Genomic DNA, 16815 nt, shown 5'->3' on the forward strand with positions numbered 1-16815 from the left:
AAATGTTTATCATGCTCTGCAAATTGATAGATCAATACTCCCAATCCCATTCCACAGAACACTGCCTTGTTTTTAATATGCATGTTGTATTTTTACAGTTAGCGTAACATATAACAGTGTATCGTATTTTAAACCAGTAGGTGCTCTTTTTAACTGTGAATTTTGTAAATGCTTTTAAAGATATCTGCGTTATATCTAAATAAAGATTATTATTATTAAAACATGGAGTGCATATTAGGTGCACTAGTGATTGGATACTGTGGTGCCTTATGAGTCCCTAGTATATGGTACCTTAGGTACCAAGGGCATAGGTACTTCACAGGCCTACCAGGGGCTGAAACATGTATTATGCCACCCCTGGGAATCAGACTAAATCTGACACCACAGGCCTGCTACTGCAGCCTGGGTGAGGGGGTTCTAGCACTCCTCACTGAGATATAGGTTCACTATATCTCTCCTGCACACACATTTAAACCTATCAGTCAACCCTAAGGCAGGTCCAATCAATCCTGAGGGCAGTATGCTTGGTTTCCATGTGAGGGGGTGCCTCTGCCTGAGCAGGGCCCCTCTGCAGCTCTCAGAGTCAATTCTCTGAGGCTGTTTGTGAATGCGGTCAAATCATATACTCTTAAGTGCATTATAACCTCGCGGTAAATGCTAACTTTGGAATGGCTGCATGAAAACATGTCGTGTTTGGTGTCAAACGCTTTGGAATCATACCCCCACACCAGTAACTGGTGTGGGAGTATGATCCCACCCTTCTAGAGGGATAGACATGTACCTACTGTGGAAACACGGTAGAATCCTGAAGAGCCCTGGCATCACAAAATGGATGCCACCAGTCACAGACAATGGGCTGCCCTCCTGCTGATGACCGAAACTCGCAGTGGAGGAGGCCCAACAATAGGTATCCTGTCACAGGGAGGTGTGACCACGTCCCAGACAGGGTTTAGTGTATTGGGGCTGGGTGGGTGCACTCCTAGAGTGCTTTCAAGTCCTGCACTGGGGGAGCAGTCGGCTCCTCTGTGCATACACCAGTTCAAACCGGCTCAGGGGCTACCTGCCCCTGCTCTGGCGCGAAACTGGACAAAGGGAAGTGGGTGTAGCCACCCACTCCCTTGACCCTCACAAAGGTGGCGTCATAGAGCTAGTCCCTCCCTTACTTTCAGTATAAGTTAGGGAACCCTTGCCATTGCAAACTAGATACCCCTGGACGACGCTCTGAAGACGAATCCCGGACCTTCGACGTTCCACTACCTTTGGAAGACGGAAGAATCTCCCTTGGAGTCAAGGGGTGACTCCCCAGCTTGGCAGGCACCAAAAACTACAAACTGCGGTCGCAAACTCCATCGCTCCCGCCGGAGCCCGAAGTCCCTGCAGCCCAGGAAGAGGATTTCATGACTTCTCCAAGGCCATCGTGAGTCACCAGCGATGCTGAGGCAAGTGGACCCCACGAGAGACGAGGAACCGCAATCCCTGGGTACCGTGCACTATTTTCGAGTGCAACCCCTTCACGACGTTCTACGAACCTGTGCATTGGACCACGTGTGGTCCAAGCCTCTACCAGGAATCCCTCCGAAGATCAGAGGCCTACCCCGTCCCGAGTGACCGTGGGCCCCTGTTGAGTGGATCCTCCTGAGGCGTCTTCGCGTTCCCTTGCCGGTTGGCTGGTGGGTCCCCTGAAGACTTTTCTACAGTTCCAAAGGGCTCCCCTGGTTGCTCCAGGCCTGCCCCGAGTTAACCTCGCTGGGTGAGTCCCTCAGACCTTGCTGGTCTGCACCACTGACTTTTTGTCCTTTCCACAAGACTTGCTGTTACCAAGGCTTGTTGGCTCCAATCTGGTCACCGACACCGCAGTAAGCTGCAGACTTCGTGGGACACGCCGAATACAGCTCCTGGTCATCGTCGACACCTCCTGGACCTCGTGGCTGAAGAGTCAAGACACCCGTGGATCCCCTGAAATCACCCGACAACTATGGGCATCCATCTTCCTTGCCCCCGGGTCACTGCCAAGTGACTTTGAACACTGTCCCCTCTGCTTTCAGGTCTTCCTTCTTCTGAATCCAGCCTTGGATTCCACCGGACACTTCTCCTGTCTTCACAAGCAGCAAGTCATCATTGGCTCCCATTGAAAACGACGCCGCAACCCGACACCAAAAGACACCTATGCACCCGGCTTCTCTGGGTGAGGTAACTCCAGCACTATGGTGCTCCTGTGGGTGCTGGCTCTAGAACTACTTACCCTGTAAGTGACTTGCTTGTAGACTCTCCCGAAGTATCCTTAAACTCTTAATTTCCAATCGTGACTTGCTCCGTTGAAGTCAATAGGGATTCGCGGCTGTGTTCTCACACTGCATGCGTCTCCCGTAGGTCCTTTACTTACCTGCCTTGGGTGGTTTTGTGAGGCCCCAGCACTTCTGAAGGACCTAGGCCTTGTCCCTTTGCAAGTCGTTGTTCATGGCTAATGTCTAAATAAGGACTCGGATCTTATGCCTATATAAGGGCAATGCGAATTGTGCCTACATATGGACATGATTCAGGGACACCTAAAGCGCAATACAACACTACTGGGAATGTACGGAGTGCCCCGACAGATGTTACAGCCACAATTGCAAAATGCCAGGCACCAGTGGAAGCGGGGGACTAGAGGATCAAACACAGGTTACTTCTGTGAGAATAGTGGTGGTAGAACCACCCCAGAAAAGAAATTTGTATTGGAATTTAAAAAAAAATATTTGGTGGAATGTTGCAAGGGAAGGTTGATTTGAAGCAATTATTGAATTACAATTCTTATGATATTAGGTATTTGATAAAAGAAGCAATTAGATGTGCTAATGAAGCACATGATAAATTGGATTAGCTGATGAGCTAGAAGTTGCCATTAGCAAAATGAAAAATGTAAAACAAAATGATAAAATGTATTTAACTTATGATTTGATTAAAGAGATGGGCTTGATTGCTTTAAGAGCTCATATTTAAGATTTAATTGAGAAAACGAGACTGGAATGATTTGAAGAAATAACGAGGAAAAATGGAAGAAATGATAGCAAATAAAAGGAAAATTAAGGGGGTTGTGGGAAAGTCCAGGAATATTGCAAGTGATTCATAAGTTGTAACAACCTCAGTGGTAGAATTTCCTTTAAGGGAAGTACATGGAGTGAATTTGGTGCAAGTTCCATAGACAAGAGCTGATTTGCATTCCTTTACACATAACTTTCCAGAATTTCGAGAGGATCCAGCAAAGTGGTACGAGGAAATAGATAGGTTGACATACATTTCCCTAATGTTATGGATTGATTTAAATACGTTGTATTAGAGTGTAGTCATTGGAGATCTGTGGTAAGAGTGTGAGGTTTTAACTGGATGGCCGACACAAGATCCAGCTAGTATTGGTCTTAATAATGTGCCGGCAAAACAGATAGTGGACAAATACATGTCTGTGATGGAGAATTTGGAAAAGCGTGTTCCTTATAAATTGGGAGAAGATTTCGAGCATGACACAGGAACCTAAAGAATCAGTGTATTCCTGTCATGAGAGGTTGATTAATGTTTTCAAGAAACATTGTGGATTTGAAAACGCAGAAAAAGATGGAGCTAGTGGTTTTGTTTCTGCTTTTGAAAATTGGTTGAGATCAGAAATTAGTAATCATATTCTACTCTTGGAAGGCGGACCTCGGGGGAGTCGGAGAGACCACCCAGGGGGGCCCCCACGCTGTACGAAGTAGCCGAGCGCTGCTGAGAAGCCTCCTAGGAGAGGTCCTTCTCCTATACCGTACTAGCACAGTAACACCACCACACAGGACTCGAGGATGTTTATCAAGATGAGCAATTCTTTATCAGCATTTAGGAAGTTACGGTTATCGATATATACAAGGGGGGATCGAGGGATCCGCAAGAGTCTCAAAGTCTTTGGTAGGGACGGGGTAGCGGGACAGTCTTGGGTAGCAGCTGGGTACGAGGGTACCTTAGGCCCAGTTCTTGATCCTCAAGCTGGAGGGACTCCGTGTCTCGGAGGGGTCGAGCCGCGACGGCGTCAGCAGGGCTCTGGTGATCAGTTCGTGGAGCTTGAGCCGCGACTAGGTCAGCAGGGCTCTTAAGGTGGTTCAGTTCAGCTCGAGCCGCGACGACGTCAGCAGGGCTCTGGTGATCAGTTCGTGGAGCTTGAGCCGCGACTAGGTAAGCAGGGCTCTTAAGGTGGTTCAGTTCAGCTCGAGCCGCGACGACGTCAGCAGGGCTCTGGGGGAGGCTTCAGCGAGGTTGGGCCGCGACAGTGTCAGCAGGGCCCCGATGTTCCGTGAGGTTCCTTGTCTCAATAAGGTGGAGCCACGACGCAGTCAGCAGGACTCGTGGTATAGTGTCAAGCAAGAGTTCTTCTCCGTATGGTCAGCCGCGATTCCATCAGCAGGGCTCTTGACTCCGGGATACAACTACTGTCCCATTGCGGGGTTGCCCCAGATATAGGTCTGGAGCCCTTTGATGTCCGGGCCCTTGCGCCTGGGGGGGCGGAGAGGCCGGGCTGGGAGAGGCCAGACGGCCAGCGGGAGAGGCGCCAGGCCCGGGGAGGCCGGAGGACGATCGCACCTAGGTGTTGAGGAACGGTGGGGGTCCCATCGAAACTCTCCTCCTCCGGGAGTGGTGAAGTGGCCATGCGGTGCCCCCTGGCCAGATCTTGGTGCCTCGATGTCGGGGCTTCGCTGGGGCCGAGGCCGGAGGGAGTCGGGTTGCGTGGGCTGGTGCGTGGAGCAAGCATGGGGGGGACCCCGAAGGGATGAGGGGTCCCTGTGCGGCCTGGAAAAGGGGGCCGCTGAGGCGGGTGTAGGAAAACGGGTACAATCCAAGGGGGACCTCGAAGGGAGGAGGGGTTCCTGGCGGCCTGAAAGGGCGGTCCGTGTAGGCCGGTGTGGGGGACGAGCACAATCCAAGAGGGTTAAGACCACGCCACGAGGCCGGGTCCAACAGGCGTCCCCCCCAGCCGAAGGCAGGGAGAGTCACCCATTTCCTTGGGGGTTCTCCTCGTCGAGGCGGAAGAAGCGGGACAGGCCGTCGGCGTTGGCGTGGTCATTGCCGGGCCGGTGTTCAACAGAGAAGTCCATCCCTTGCAGCGAGATGGACCATCGCAGCAGCTTGGGGTTCTCGCCCCTTATTTGCATTAACCACCGCAAGGGCCGGTGGTCGGTCTGAACCCGGAAGTGGGTGCCGAAGAGATAGGGCCAGAGCTTTTTGAGGGCCCACACTACAGCGAAGGCCTCCCGCTCGATGGTGCTCCACCGCTGCTCCCGGGGCAGCAGCCGTCGGCTGATGAAGGCCACGGGTCTGTCGAGTCCCTCCGAATCTACCTGGGACAGGACGGCCCCAATTCCATATTCGGAGGCGTCCGTCTGCACCACAAACTCCTTGCTGTAGTCAGGAGCCTGTAGCACGGGGACAGTGCACATCGCCGTTTTGAGAGTCTCGAAGGCCGTCTGGCAGCGGGGTGTCCAGTGTACCTTCTTGGGCTGCTTTTTTGAAGTGAGCTCTGTGAGGGGGCCGACAATGCTCCCATAGTCTCTGATGAATCGCCGGTAGTACCTGGTGAGGCCCAGGAAGGCCCGGACAGCTGTCTGGGTGGTGGGGGGTTCCCACGCCTGGATGGCATCAACTTTCGGTTGGAGGGGAGCCACCTGACCGCTCCCTACTTGATGGCCCAGATAGGTCACCGATCCTTGGCCTATCTGGCATTTGCTGGCCTTGATCGTGAGCCCGGCCCTTTGGAGGGCGGTCAGGACTGCTTTGAGGTGCCCCAGGTGCTCAGCCCAGTGGCTGCTGTATACGGCAATGTCATCCAAATAAGCCGCGCTGAAGGCCTCTAGCCCGGCCAGGACCTTGTTCACTAGTCTCTGGAAGGTGGCCGGGGCGTTCTTCATGCCGAAGGGCATCACCCGAAAGTGGTAGTGCCCGTCAGGGGTGGAGAAAGCGGATCTCTCTTGGGCACCGGGGGTGAGCTGGATCTGCCAGTACCCGGAGGTGAGGTCAAAAGTGCTCAGGTAGCAGGCTGCCCCTAAGCGGTCGATGTGCTCGTCGGCCCGGGGAAGAGGATGGGCATCGGTCTTGGTAACGTTGTTCAGGGCCCGGTAGTCCACACAAAATCGTAGCTCCGGGTGGGTGCCTGGTGCGGCGGCTTTTGGCACCAGGACGACGGGACTGGCCCACGGGCTGTCGGAGGGCTCGATGACCCCGAGGGCCAGCATCTTCGCCACCTCAGCCTGGATGCAGGCCCGCACCCGGTCGGGTACTCTGTAGGCTCTGTGTCGCACGGGGGGACTGTCCCCAGTGTCGACGTCGTGGACACACCATGGAGTCACCCCCAGAGTGAGGGAGAAGAGGGCCGCAAAGGGCTGCAACAGTTGCTGACAGTCGTGGTGCTGTTCCGGGGTCAGGGAGGAGGCGAGTTGGACGCCTTTGAGGGTCCCGTCGTGGTCGCTGGTCCGCAGGAGGTCGGGTAGGGGCTCGGAGTCGCCTTCGCCCCCGTCGTCGGTCGCTAGCAGTAGGCTTAGTTCGGTCCGGGCAAAGTGGGGTTTGAGCCGGTTAGCGTGCAGAACCCGGAGGGGGTTCCGGGGAGACTCCATGTCGATCAGGTAGGTGACAGGGCTCTTCTTTTCCACCACCTTGAAGGGCCCGGTCCATTTGTCCTGGAGGGCGCAGGGGTCAACCGGTGACATGACCCAGACTTGCTGGCCCGGCTCAAACTCGATGGTAGAGGCGTTTTGATCGTACCATCTTTTCATGTCCTCTTGGCTGGCCTCGAGATTGGCTTCGGCCAGGGCTCGGAACCTTCGTGTCTGGTTGCGTAGGGTCAGGAGGTATCTGTAGACGTCGGGAGGGGCATCTCGGGGCTTCGTCTCCCAGCCCTCCTTGACCAGGCTGAGGGGTCCTCGGACTGGATGCCCGTACAACAATTCGAAAGGGCTGAACCCCAGGGACTTCTGCGGGACCTCCCGATAGGCAAACAGGAGGCACGGCAGCAGGACATCCCATCTCCGCCGTAGGGGTTCTTCCAGGCCCTTGATCATGCCTTTTAAGGTTCTGTTGAACCGCTCGACCAGTCCGTTCCCCTGAGGGTGGTATGGGGTGGTGAACTTGTACGTGACCCCGCACTGCTGCCACAGGGACCGCATGTATTTAGAGATGAAGTTCGTACCACGGTCGCTCACCACTTCTCTGGGGAACCCCACTCTCGAGAAGATCCCCATTAAGGCCCGGCCCACTACGGGGGCTGTCACAGTTCGAAGCGGGATGGCCTCAGGGTACCTGGTTGCGTGGTCTACGAGGACCAGGATGAAACGGTGACCCAGGGCGGTCTGGGGATCCAGGGGCCCTACGATGTCTATTCCGACCCGTTCGAACGGGGTGTTGACTGCTGGGAAGGGCTGGAGAGGGGCTTTGACCCGTCCCCCCGTCTTGCCGCTGGCTTGGCAGGTCTGGCAGGACCGGCAGTGGTTGTCCACGTCCCTCCGCATCCGGGGCCAGTAGAAGTGGGTTACCAGGCGGCTGTAGGTTTTGTCCTGCCCCAGGTGCCCGGCGAGGGGCACATCATGTGCCAGGTTAAGGAGGAACTCCCGGAATCGGAGGGGGACCACCAGCACTCGACTGGCCCCTAGTTCTGCAATCTTCTGCTCGCTGTACAGTAGTCCTTCGGCCCAATAGACCCAGTGGGTTCCGGTCTTGTCACCGTTGGCCTGCGAGGCCGCTTGTTGCCGGACTCCTTCAAGGGAGGGGCAGGTCTTCTGTTCCTGCAAGAACTGTTCTCTGGAGGGGCCCCCGTCGTGGCGCCATTGGGCAAGTTCCGGGAGTGTGCCGAGAGATGCGATCTCGTCCGGGGGGGGCACCGTGGATCTGGCATCGGTGTCCGCTTCTTCCTCGCTGGAGGCAGGTGGTGGCACGGGCCCCTCGGGCTCGACAGTGTCGGCGGCCATGGACGAACGGGGGGCCTGGGCGGCCATGGACCGGGTGGTGGTGCAGGCCCATTCGGGTAGTCCTAGCATTCGGAGATGCTCTCGCCGCTCCACTTGAGCCCAGGGGGAACTCTCGAGGTCGTTCCCCAGGAGGCAGTCCACCGGAGCGTCGTCGCGGACAGTCACCTTCAGCATGCCCGTCACCCCTCCCCATTTGAAGGGAATCTGGGCCATCTGGCACATGCTCTCGCTGTTGTCGGCCGTCCGGACGGGGCATAGCACATTCGGCAGGATCTGTTCGGGGGCCACCAGGTGGCAGCGGACAGCGGTGACACTGGCTCCGGTGTCACGGAGGGCTTCGGCCCGTCGTCCATTGATAGTGACCCACTGTTGGTACTTCTGGGTGTTGCTCGGGATGGGTGTTCGGGGCACCATTTCTCGGCTGCCCAGGCAGACCAGGGACATGGCCGCCGGCTCCCACTCAGTGGACCCCCCGTTGAGGGGTTCTTCCTCTTCCTCCCCTTCTCCCAGGGCGGCAGCCGCTAGTTGTTGGGGCGGGGGCCCGCTGGCCCCACTTCGTCGGTTCATGGGGCAGGCAGGGTCGCTGGCATAGTGTCCTGGTTGTTGGCAGCCGTAGCAGGTTATCGTGGGCCGGGGTCCGGTTTTGGCTGGCGCCGTCCCTCTTCGGGCTAGGCTCGGGGAGGTGTGTTGCTGAGGCGGCCCCCGAGGCGGACTCCGGGGCGGCCCGGCTGGGATGTCCCGATTCCTGTTCGACCCTCCGCGCTGGCGGGGGGGTCCGGTGGGGTTTCGCTGGTACTCCCCCATCGAGCCCCGGGGGACTCGGGTGTTGACCCATCGATCGGCCTCGGCGGCGAGCTTCCGCGGCTCGGTCAGCTTGCTGTCGAGGAGGTGTTGTCTTAGCTCCACGAAGCAGTTGTTGGAGAGGTGTTCCCAAATAATGAGGTCGACCAGCTGCCCGTAGGTGGTGACCTTGCTCCCCTTGATCCAACCTTCTAGGGCCCTGCTGAAAAAGTCCACATACTCTACCCACGTGGTACCGGGGATTTTCTTGCAGTCTCTGAAACGCTGGCGGTACATTTCCAAAGTTAGTCCATAGCGGGTGAGCAGGGCCTCCTTCATATGGTCGTACGAGGTCATCACCTCTTCCGGGAGCTGGAGTAGGGTGTCTCGGCCCTCGCTAAGGAACCGACCCCATAGGCCGGCACCCCAATCCTTCCGGGGTACCCGATGGGAGGTCATGGCCACCTCGTACGCCTTAAACCCCTGCTGGATGTCGTCGTTTTTATAGTACTCCTTGACGACATCTTTGGGAATATGGACCTTGGCTTCGGTGGGTGGCAGAGCGTCTCTATTGCTGGGGGTGCCGGTCTTCCCCTTCTGGGCCTTGAGCTCGAGTTCTTTGAGGCCCCGCTCGTGTTCGAGGGTCAGCCTTTTCTCCTCCAGCTCTCGATGCCGCTTCTTCTCCTCTATCTCCTCTTGTAGCCGTAGCTGTTCCATGGCCAATTTCTTTTCGGCCAGCAGGAGTTCGCCGTCCAGCCGAAGTCGTGCGAGCTCTAGCTCATGGGTCCGGACCTTCTCCCGCTCTCGTATTTCTTCCGCGGAGAGGCCGGTTTCCATGCTGTTTCTCCCTCCGTTCGCGGGGGTCGGTGCTGGTGGCGTGGCTGCATTCAGGGGCAGGGGACCTTCACTCTGGGAGGGACCCGCCTCGAATTCTATCCAGGTTCTCAGGGCTTCCTGCATCTCTTCCTTGGTACCTAGGCCGGTGGTCGCAATGCCCTTGTCCTTGCAGAACTGTTTTAACTCTTTGTGCGTGTACTCTTCCAATCGTTCTGGTTGGAACTCCATGGTCTCTGTTCGTCTGGATGGATAGCGAGTGGGTTACTTGCTTGTATGAGCTGCGTTCGGCTCGGATCCCGTCGCTGGACACCAAATGTTGGAAGGCGGACCTCGGGGGAGTCGGAGAGACCACCCAGGGGGGCCCCCACGCTGTACGAAGTAGCCGAGCGCTGCTGAGAAGCCTCCTAGGAGAGGTCCTTCTCCTATACCGTACTAGCACCGTAACACCACCACACAGGACTCGAGGATGTTTATCAAGATGAGCAATTCTTTATCAGCATTTAGGAAGTTACGGTTATCGATATATACAAGGGGGGATCGAGGGATCCGCAAGAGTCTCAAAGTCTTTGGTAGGGACGGGGTAGCGGGACAGTCTTTGGTAGCAGCTGGGTACGAGGGTACCTTAGGCCCAGTTCTTGATCCTCAAGCTGGAGGGACTCCGTGTCTCGGAGGGGTCGAGCCGCGACGGCGTCAGCAGGGCTCTGGTGATCAGTTCGTGGAGCTTGAGCCGCGACTAGGTCAGCAGGGCTCTTAAGGTGGTTCAGTTCAGCTCGAGCCGCGACGACGTCAGCAGGGCTCTGGTGATCAGTTCGTGGAGCTTGAGCCGCGACTAGGTCAGCAGGGCTCTTAAGGTGGTTCAGTTCAGCTCGAGCCGCGACGACGTCAGCAGGGCTCTGGGGGAGGCTTCAGCGAGGTTGGGCCGTGACAGCGTCAGCAGGGCCCCGATGTTCCGTGAGGTTCCTTGTCTCAATAAGGTGGAGCCGCGACGCAGTCAGCAGGGCTCGTGGTATAGTGTCAAGCAAGAGTTCTTCTCCATAGGGTCAGCCGCGATTCCATCAGCAGGGCTCTTGACTCCGGGATACAACTACTGTCCCATTGCGGGGTTGCCCCAGATATAGGTCTGGAGCCCTTTGATGTCCGGGCCCTTGCGCCTGGGGGGGCGAAGAGGCCGGGCTGGGAGAGGCCAGACGCCCAGCGGGAGAGGCACCAGGCCCGGGGAGGCCGGAGGACGATCGCACCTAGGTGTTGAGGAACGGTGGGGGTCCCATCGAAACTCTCCTCCTCCGGGAGTGGTGAAGTGGCCATGCGGTGCCCCCTGGCCAGATCTTGGTGCCTCGATGTCGGGGCTTCGCTGGGGCCGAGGCCGGAGGGAGCCGTGTTGCGTGGGCTGGTGCGTGGAGCAAGCATGGGGGGGACCCCGAAGGGATGAGGGGTCCCTGTGCGGCTTGGAAAAGGGGGCCGCTGAGGCGGGTGTAGGAAAATGGGTACAATCCAAGGGGACCTCGAAGGGAGGAGGGGTTCCTGGCGGCCTGAAAGGGCGGCCCGTGTAGGCCGGTGCGGGGGACGAGCACAATCCAAGAGGGTTAAGACCACGCCACGATGCCGGGTCCAACATCTACAAAGTGAATTGTGTTGGCAGACGAAGAGTATTAATGAGATCTTGAGGTTGGAGAAAAATAGTGGTGACTATTTTGAAACATGGCAAAAGAAGTTAAAGAGAAGATTATGGTCGCTCAGGCAAAACTGTTTGAGAAAGGATTGCAGAATCAGATGGGTTCAAATATGTCTTTTATACAGAATGGAGTGAGTCAAGGAATGCAAGGTAGAGGGGATGATATAGATTCAAACGTTGAAAAGAAATGCAGTGTGCCATTGTTGTGTAAGGATTGGACGCTTGAAAAGAGAACGTAGACAAAATCCTAACAGGATTCTGGTGAATTCGGAACAAGTTCCGCAACCCCAATATGATGTTGGATATGCAAAATACAGAGCTGAATGTGCAGGATCAGACATCATTTTGAATGTCTATGGCAACAGCCAAGTAATGCAACAAACATGAGAAATAAAATGCCATATAATGCAAGATATCAACAAAACACTATGATTTTAAATGATGAAATGACTGGGAGTAGCTCACAAGGATGGTGCCGGGAGGGTGGGGGGGAGGGGTTGATTGGTACAGTTCTGGAGCTAGACCAGGGTTGCCTATAACTTAATGGGTAAGTCAATGCCTATTTAATTTCTGATTGATACAGGGGCTGCCCAATTTACAGTTTGTTCTGTGGCAGTACAAACCTGCCCCTCTTGGCAAGAAGAGTCCATGTTGTAGGAATCAGCTATAAACAATTGTGAATCATGTTATGGCAGATGTTCTAGTCCAAATAAGATAGATAAAGAATAAACACAGTTTATATTCTATGATTGGATTCCTTTAAATTTACTTGAAAGAGAGCGTCTCTGTATGATAAATTTGCAGGAAATATTGCACAACAGGGGCTCTATTACAGAGAGTGCCCCTGAGACACAACTGGCATGTGCGCCCGCTTTGTGTGCCCCCCCCCCGGAGTATTTTGGTATTACAGAAGGGGCCATAGACACTTATGTGACCACTTCTGTAATAAATATAGTGCTGGCTCACATGTAGCATCAACACTATCATTAGAGAGTGTGCCCTCATTTTCATGGAGGTATGGCCACATGCAAATGAGAGAATCAGTTTGCTCCTGCGCCGTATTATGGATGTGGGTGCAGAGACAAACATTCCTTTAGGAGGCGCACTGAATGTGCACCAAAAAAAGGTGGTGCACTTTTAGTGCTCCTTCTAAAGGCAGCTCTCTCTCGAGGGGAGAAAGGTGGTCTCATAGATCGTCCAGATGTCCCCATGCAGGCAGGTACAGTCACTCACCTCTCTTGAAAATGTAATTTGTTACATGTTTGTCTTTTGTCTTTTGCATGTTTGCAGCCCTGAGGAAGCCTTTGTTAAGGTGAAACGCATTGCTTTCAGATGAAGAACCTGAATGAAAGACAAATACATTTGAAAAGTATCTACTACCCTTACTTTAGATTAAGCCTTTGTACTCACATGTTTGTCATTTGGTTGTTGCCTCTCTTTCTAGTTTGAACATCTTGTGTCATCTAGTGAGCGTGAGGTGCCATTGTTTGAGTAGTTTGTAAGCATTCTATTTGTGCCACACACATATTGAAGACTTCACAGCCCTTTGTCAGCTAGACAGCCAAGTATCGGCAGGGATATGTCTCTCCTATGAGGGTTTAGCTCTAAGATGTATTAGTAGAACCACAAAATGCCCCTGTGGCGGACATTGTTGGTGAAGAGGGACTCAAGGCAAGACTTCTCCCTGCACAAGTGTCCCCAAACATATGTCCCTCCTACCCAGTGTAAGGCTTGTGTGAGTCTAAAAGCATCTATTCTGGTGAGTTGGAAGTGATTGGTCAAGTCATCCCTGCCCTGGAGTTCCCCATTGGTATAAAACTCCCTCAGGAAAGAGGGGTGCACTTGGTTCGAGGATCGAAAACCAGGACCTGTAATTGCTGAGGGGAAAATACGGGTTGTTAATCAGTGGGATGAAAGGGAATGGGTGGGAAAGAGATGCTTTCACCAAAGGAGGGATTGCCAGTATTCCAGTGCAGTCATCGTTGTGGGGAGGGGTCTAGGAATCCATCCAAGTCTTGTCAGGTAGCCATAGCAGATGCCTGAATGCAACCAGGGCAAATGTCTGTTTCACCTGTACCCAGGGTTTGCCATCTGGGGTGTAACTCCAGTTTAGTGCCAGGCAAATCTATAGCACTTAGGAATAGGCCCCTATGTTTAGTCTACCCATTCAGGAAATTTCCAGTTTGCCCTTTTGGAATAGGTCTTTGAAAAGGGCAGTGATCAAAGGGAAATGTTGCTGTCATAGAGGGACTGGGTCGGTAGGACCACACCCAAGTAAGTATTGGATAGCCACCCTGTTCCATGAAAAAACATTATGTTAAACAGGTGAGCACATCTCTTCCTGTGGTTCTGTCACCCACATACCCTGCGATTTAGAGCAGTTAATTTTGAAGCCTGAGAGCAGGGAGAAGCGGTCTAGCTCTGCCAGTAAAGCAGGGACTGTTATATATATATTGAGATATATATATATATATATATTCACTGAAAAAACCATAGGTTTCACACATGTTATAGTTAGCGGAAATTTTACTGATAAAAAACCAGTGAAATTGCCCCGTTATAGTTAGTGCTGGCAACTATAACTCACGCGACCGCAATCCTCTGCTGATGCTAATACTGTATTTAGACACTTATTTGCCCATGTCTTCTTCCATACATTTTTAGCTATACATATATTACAAATATTTTTTTTTCATAAAGACACATATGTCATCAGCAGAAGATTGCGGTCGCGTGAGTTATAGTTGCCTGCACTAACTATAACGGGGCAATTTCACTGGTTTTTTATCAGTAAAATTTCCGCTAACTATAACATGTGTGAAACCTATGGTTTTTTCAGTGAATTTGCAAGGTTTTTTAAATGCTAATTCCTAACTATAACGTGTGTGAAACCTATGGTTTTTTCAGTGAATTTGTACGGTTTTTTAAATGCTAAGTTACTTTACGCCATTCGAGGCGTGCGCGCCCACTTAACGCAGTTCGTTCCGTGCACGGTTTTTATCAACTTTAATAAGCCCTGTACATTTGGTGGCCTTCGGCCACCAAAAGCACAGGGGGTGGGGTCAATGTGGATAGTGTTTTTTTTTATTTCGATTTTATAATTTCATGTTGCCAAAATTTAGGTTTTTTTACCTATTAATAAGCCCTGTACATTTGGTGGCCTACGGCCACCAAAAGCACAGGGGGTGGGGTAAGTGTGGATAGTGTTTTTTTTTTTTTTTTTTTTTTACCGTACGCTTACGGTAAGCGTACGGTAAGCGTACTCGGCGAAATTGCCGAAAAAAAAATAAAACCGTTTTTGCTCTTGGGGGATGTTTGGGGACTCCCTCAACATGACTATGTGGGAGGGAGTTGTCAAAACAGCCCCGTAACATGTTTTTGGCCATCTTGTTTGATAAACAACACTCAGTGCGAGAGACAAAATGGCGGCCGCCGCTTCCTGGTTTCGGCCGATTCGAATGTTTACTAAGATCTAAGAGCCAATCAGAATCGCGCTCGCGCACGCCACCGTACGCTTACGGTAAGCGTACGGTAAGCGTACCGTAAGCGGGCTCAGATATATATATTGATTTAAAGGCTATTTTCTCAGAATCTACTGAACAGATTTACACCAAACCTACAAAAGGCACTTCCTTGACCTAGGGACTACCTCTCTGCCAAATTTCTAGTAATTCTGTTCAGCCGTTCGGGCTGTAGCTCGTTCTAAAGGTCCTATGGAAAAATGCATGGGAAAAACGCGTTTTGGGACCCCCCTTTTATCTCAGCCCCCGCTTGACGAATCCCCCCGAGACTTTCAGGGTAGGAGCGGAGCGTAGCGCCCCACCTATTTTGAGAAATTCGCGAGGATTCATCGACCGGCGCCAAAGTTATTCAAAATAGAATGTTGAGGTTTTCCTATGGAAAAGGGGTCCTAACTATAACTACCTACTGGCGACCGCCAGTAGGTAATATATATATATATATATATATATGTTATATATATATTGAGGTTAGTCATAAAACAAAGGATGTTATCCATGAACAGTGCTAATTTGTGTTCCTTGGGTCCCACTGGCAGTCCTTGTATATTAGGGTTATGTGTGATATTGGTGATAAGGGGTTTTATCGCCTGTTAAACACCAGCAGGGAGAGGGAACACCCCTGCCTCATTCTCATGTAAGGGGGACCTCTGCCATGTAGCCCCCATTGTTTTTAAGTTGGGCAGTTGTTTGTTGGAAGTTCACTAGGATGAATGTCTTCATTTTTGGCCTTAAGAGACTCCTGGTGAGGAGTTTTGATGGGTAGGGCCAATCCACTCTGTCGAAGGCCTTCTCCGTGTCGAGAGATAGGAGGGTCATTGTTTGGTTTCATCTCTCCGCAGTCTCAATCAAAGTGACAGCCAGGCGGGTATTATCGCTGGCTTGGCCATTTTTGATGATGACAGATTGGCATGAAGAAGTCAGTTGGCGCCACACATGGTGTAGACATTGAACTAGTATGGATGTGAACATTTTAAGAGCAAATTGCAAGCTAACAAAATTGCCTTCTATCAATTGCACCTGCTCAGATTGCAGAAACAGTTTTCAGTTTCTTGTTTTCACCCACTAGATGTTGGTAATGTTCTACTGTCAATCGTTCCCAAATCCTTTAATGTTTCTCTTTGAGTTGCACTTGATACGTCCACCAGGCTTGACAAAGGAGCCAAGAGGACCATATCACATCCGTCCTAAAGTAACTCCACTGGCTTGCGCTCGAGACGAGGCTCAACTTCAGCACTTCGTACATAACCTACAAAACAAGCCATAAGGGATTACCATCCTACCTGAAGGTGAAATTGAAGCTCACCCATGGGAAAGAAATACAAGTAACTGAGGAAGACCAATCCTCGAAATCCCCAAATCCCCAAAAGTCCAAAACTTCCAAACAGACCTTCTCATGCTTTCCCACCCGACTTTGAAACTCCATTCCTGATCACATCAGATGCAACCCAGAACTGTTGGCCTTCTGTAAAGAACTACTATCTTACCTCATCAAACTATACTTATTAGATCAATCCTGTGTTTGCTATATTAGCCAATACTCACTGTTTATTTGTCTTTTTCCTATTTGTTACATGTAAGATGATAATATTTCTATATCAGCTTTGTGATCTTTTATGTAAAGACTCCTCTACCCTGTGGCCAGGTCGGCTACAAATAAATAAAGATAAAATCAGAGCACTATTGGCCAAGCTACAAACATTGGTCTTCATCCTCGGGTGGACAGAAGGCAGTTTTGCAGTGAGCTGTAGCGTGCAATTGGATACTGCCCACAATTGCCATGATTATTTCTGTTACAGTTGTAGGTCAGAGAAAGCAGATTTGCTAGGTGATCTGCTTAACATAGCATAAATAGAAAGTAAGTAGTTACACTGCAAGTCTGTGCATATGCCATAAATGTAGTGATGGCGATAGCACTCATTGTTTACACCATTGACTTTGAATCAATCTCTACTTTCTTTGATGTTTTTTGTAGCATCCCAGGGCATAACATTATTGATTAATAAACCATTCAATATAGTTCCATGCAGTTCATATGTTATAATTTATAGTGCTG

The 16815-nt window shown here is 52.0% G+C and overlaps 1 protein-coding gene across 1 annotated transcript in view; it reads left to right on the forward strand.

Annotated features, from left to right (window-relative positions):
- DNAH5 (dynein axonemal heavy chain 5) overlaps positions 1–16815 on the forward strand; it is a 5853083-nt gene that overhangs the window by 5769879 nt on the left and 66389 nt on the right. The window lies entirely within an intron of this gene.

The sequence above is a fragment of the Triturus cristatus genome, chromosome 5_2 (genome assembly GCF_964204655.1).
Source record: "Triturus cristatus chromosome 5_2, aTriCri1.1, whole genome shotgun sequence".
Lineage (NCBI taxonomy): Eukaryota > Metazoa > Chordata > Amphibia > Caudata > Salamandridae > Triturus > Triturus cristatus.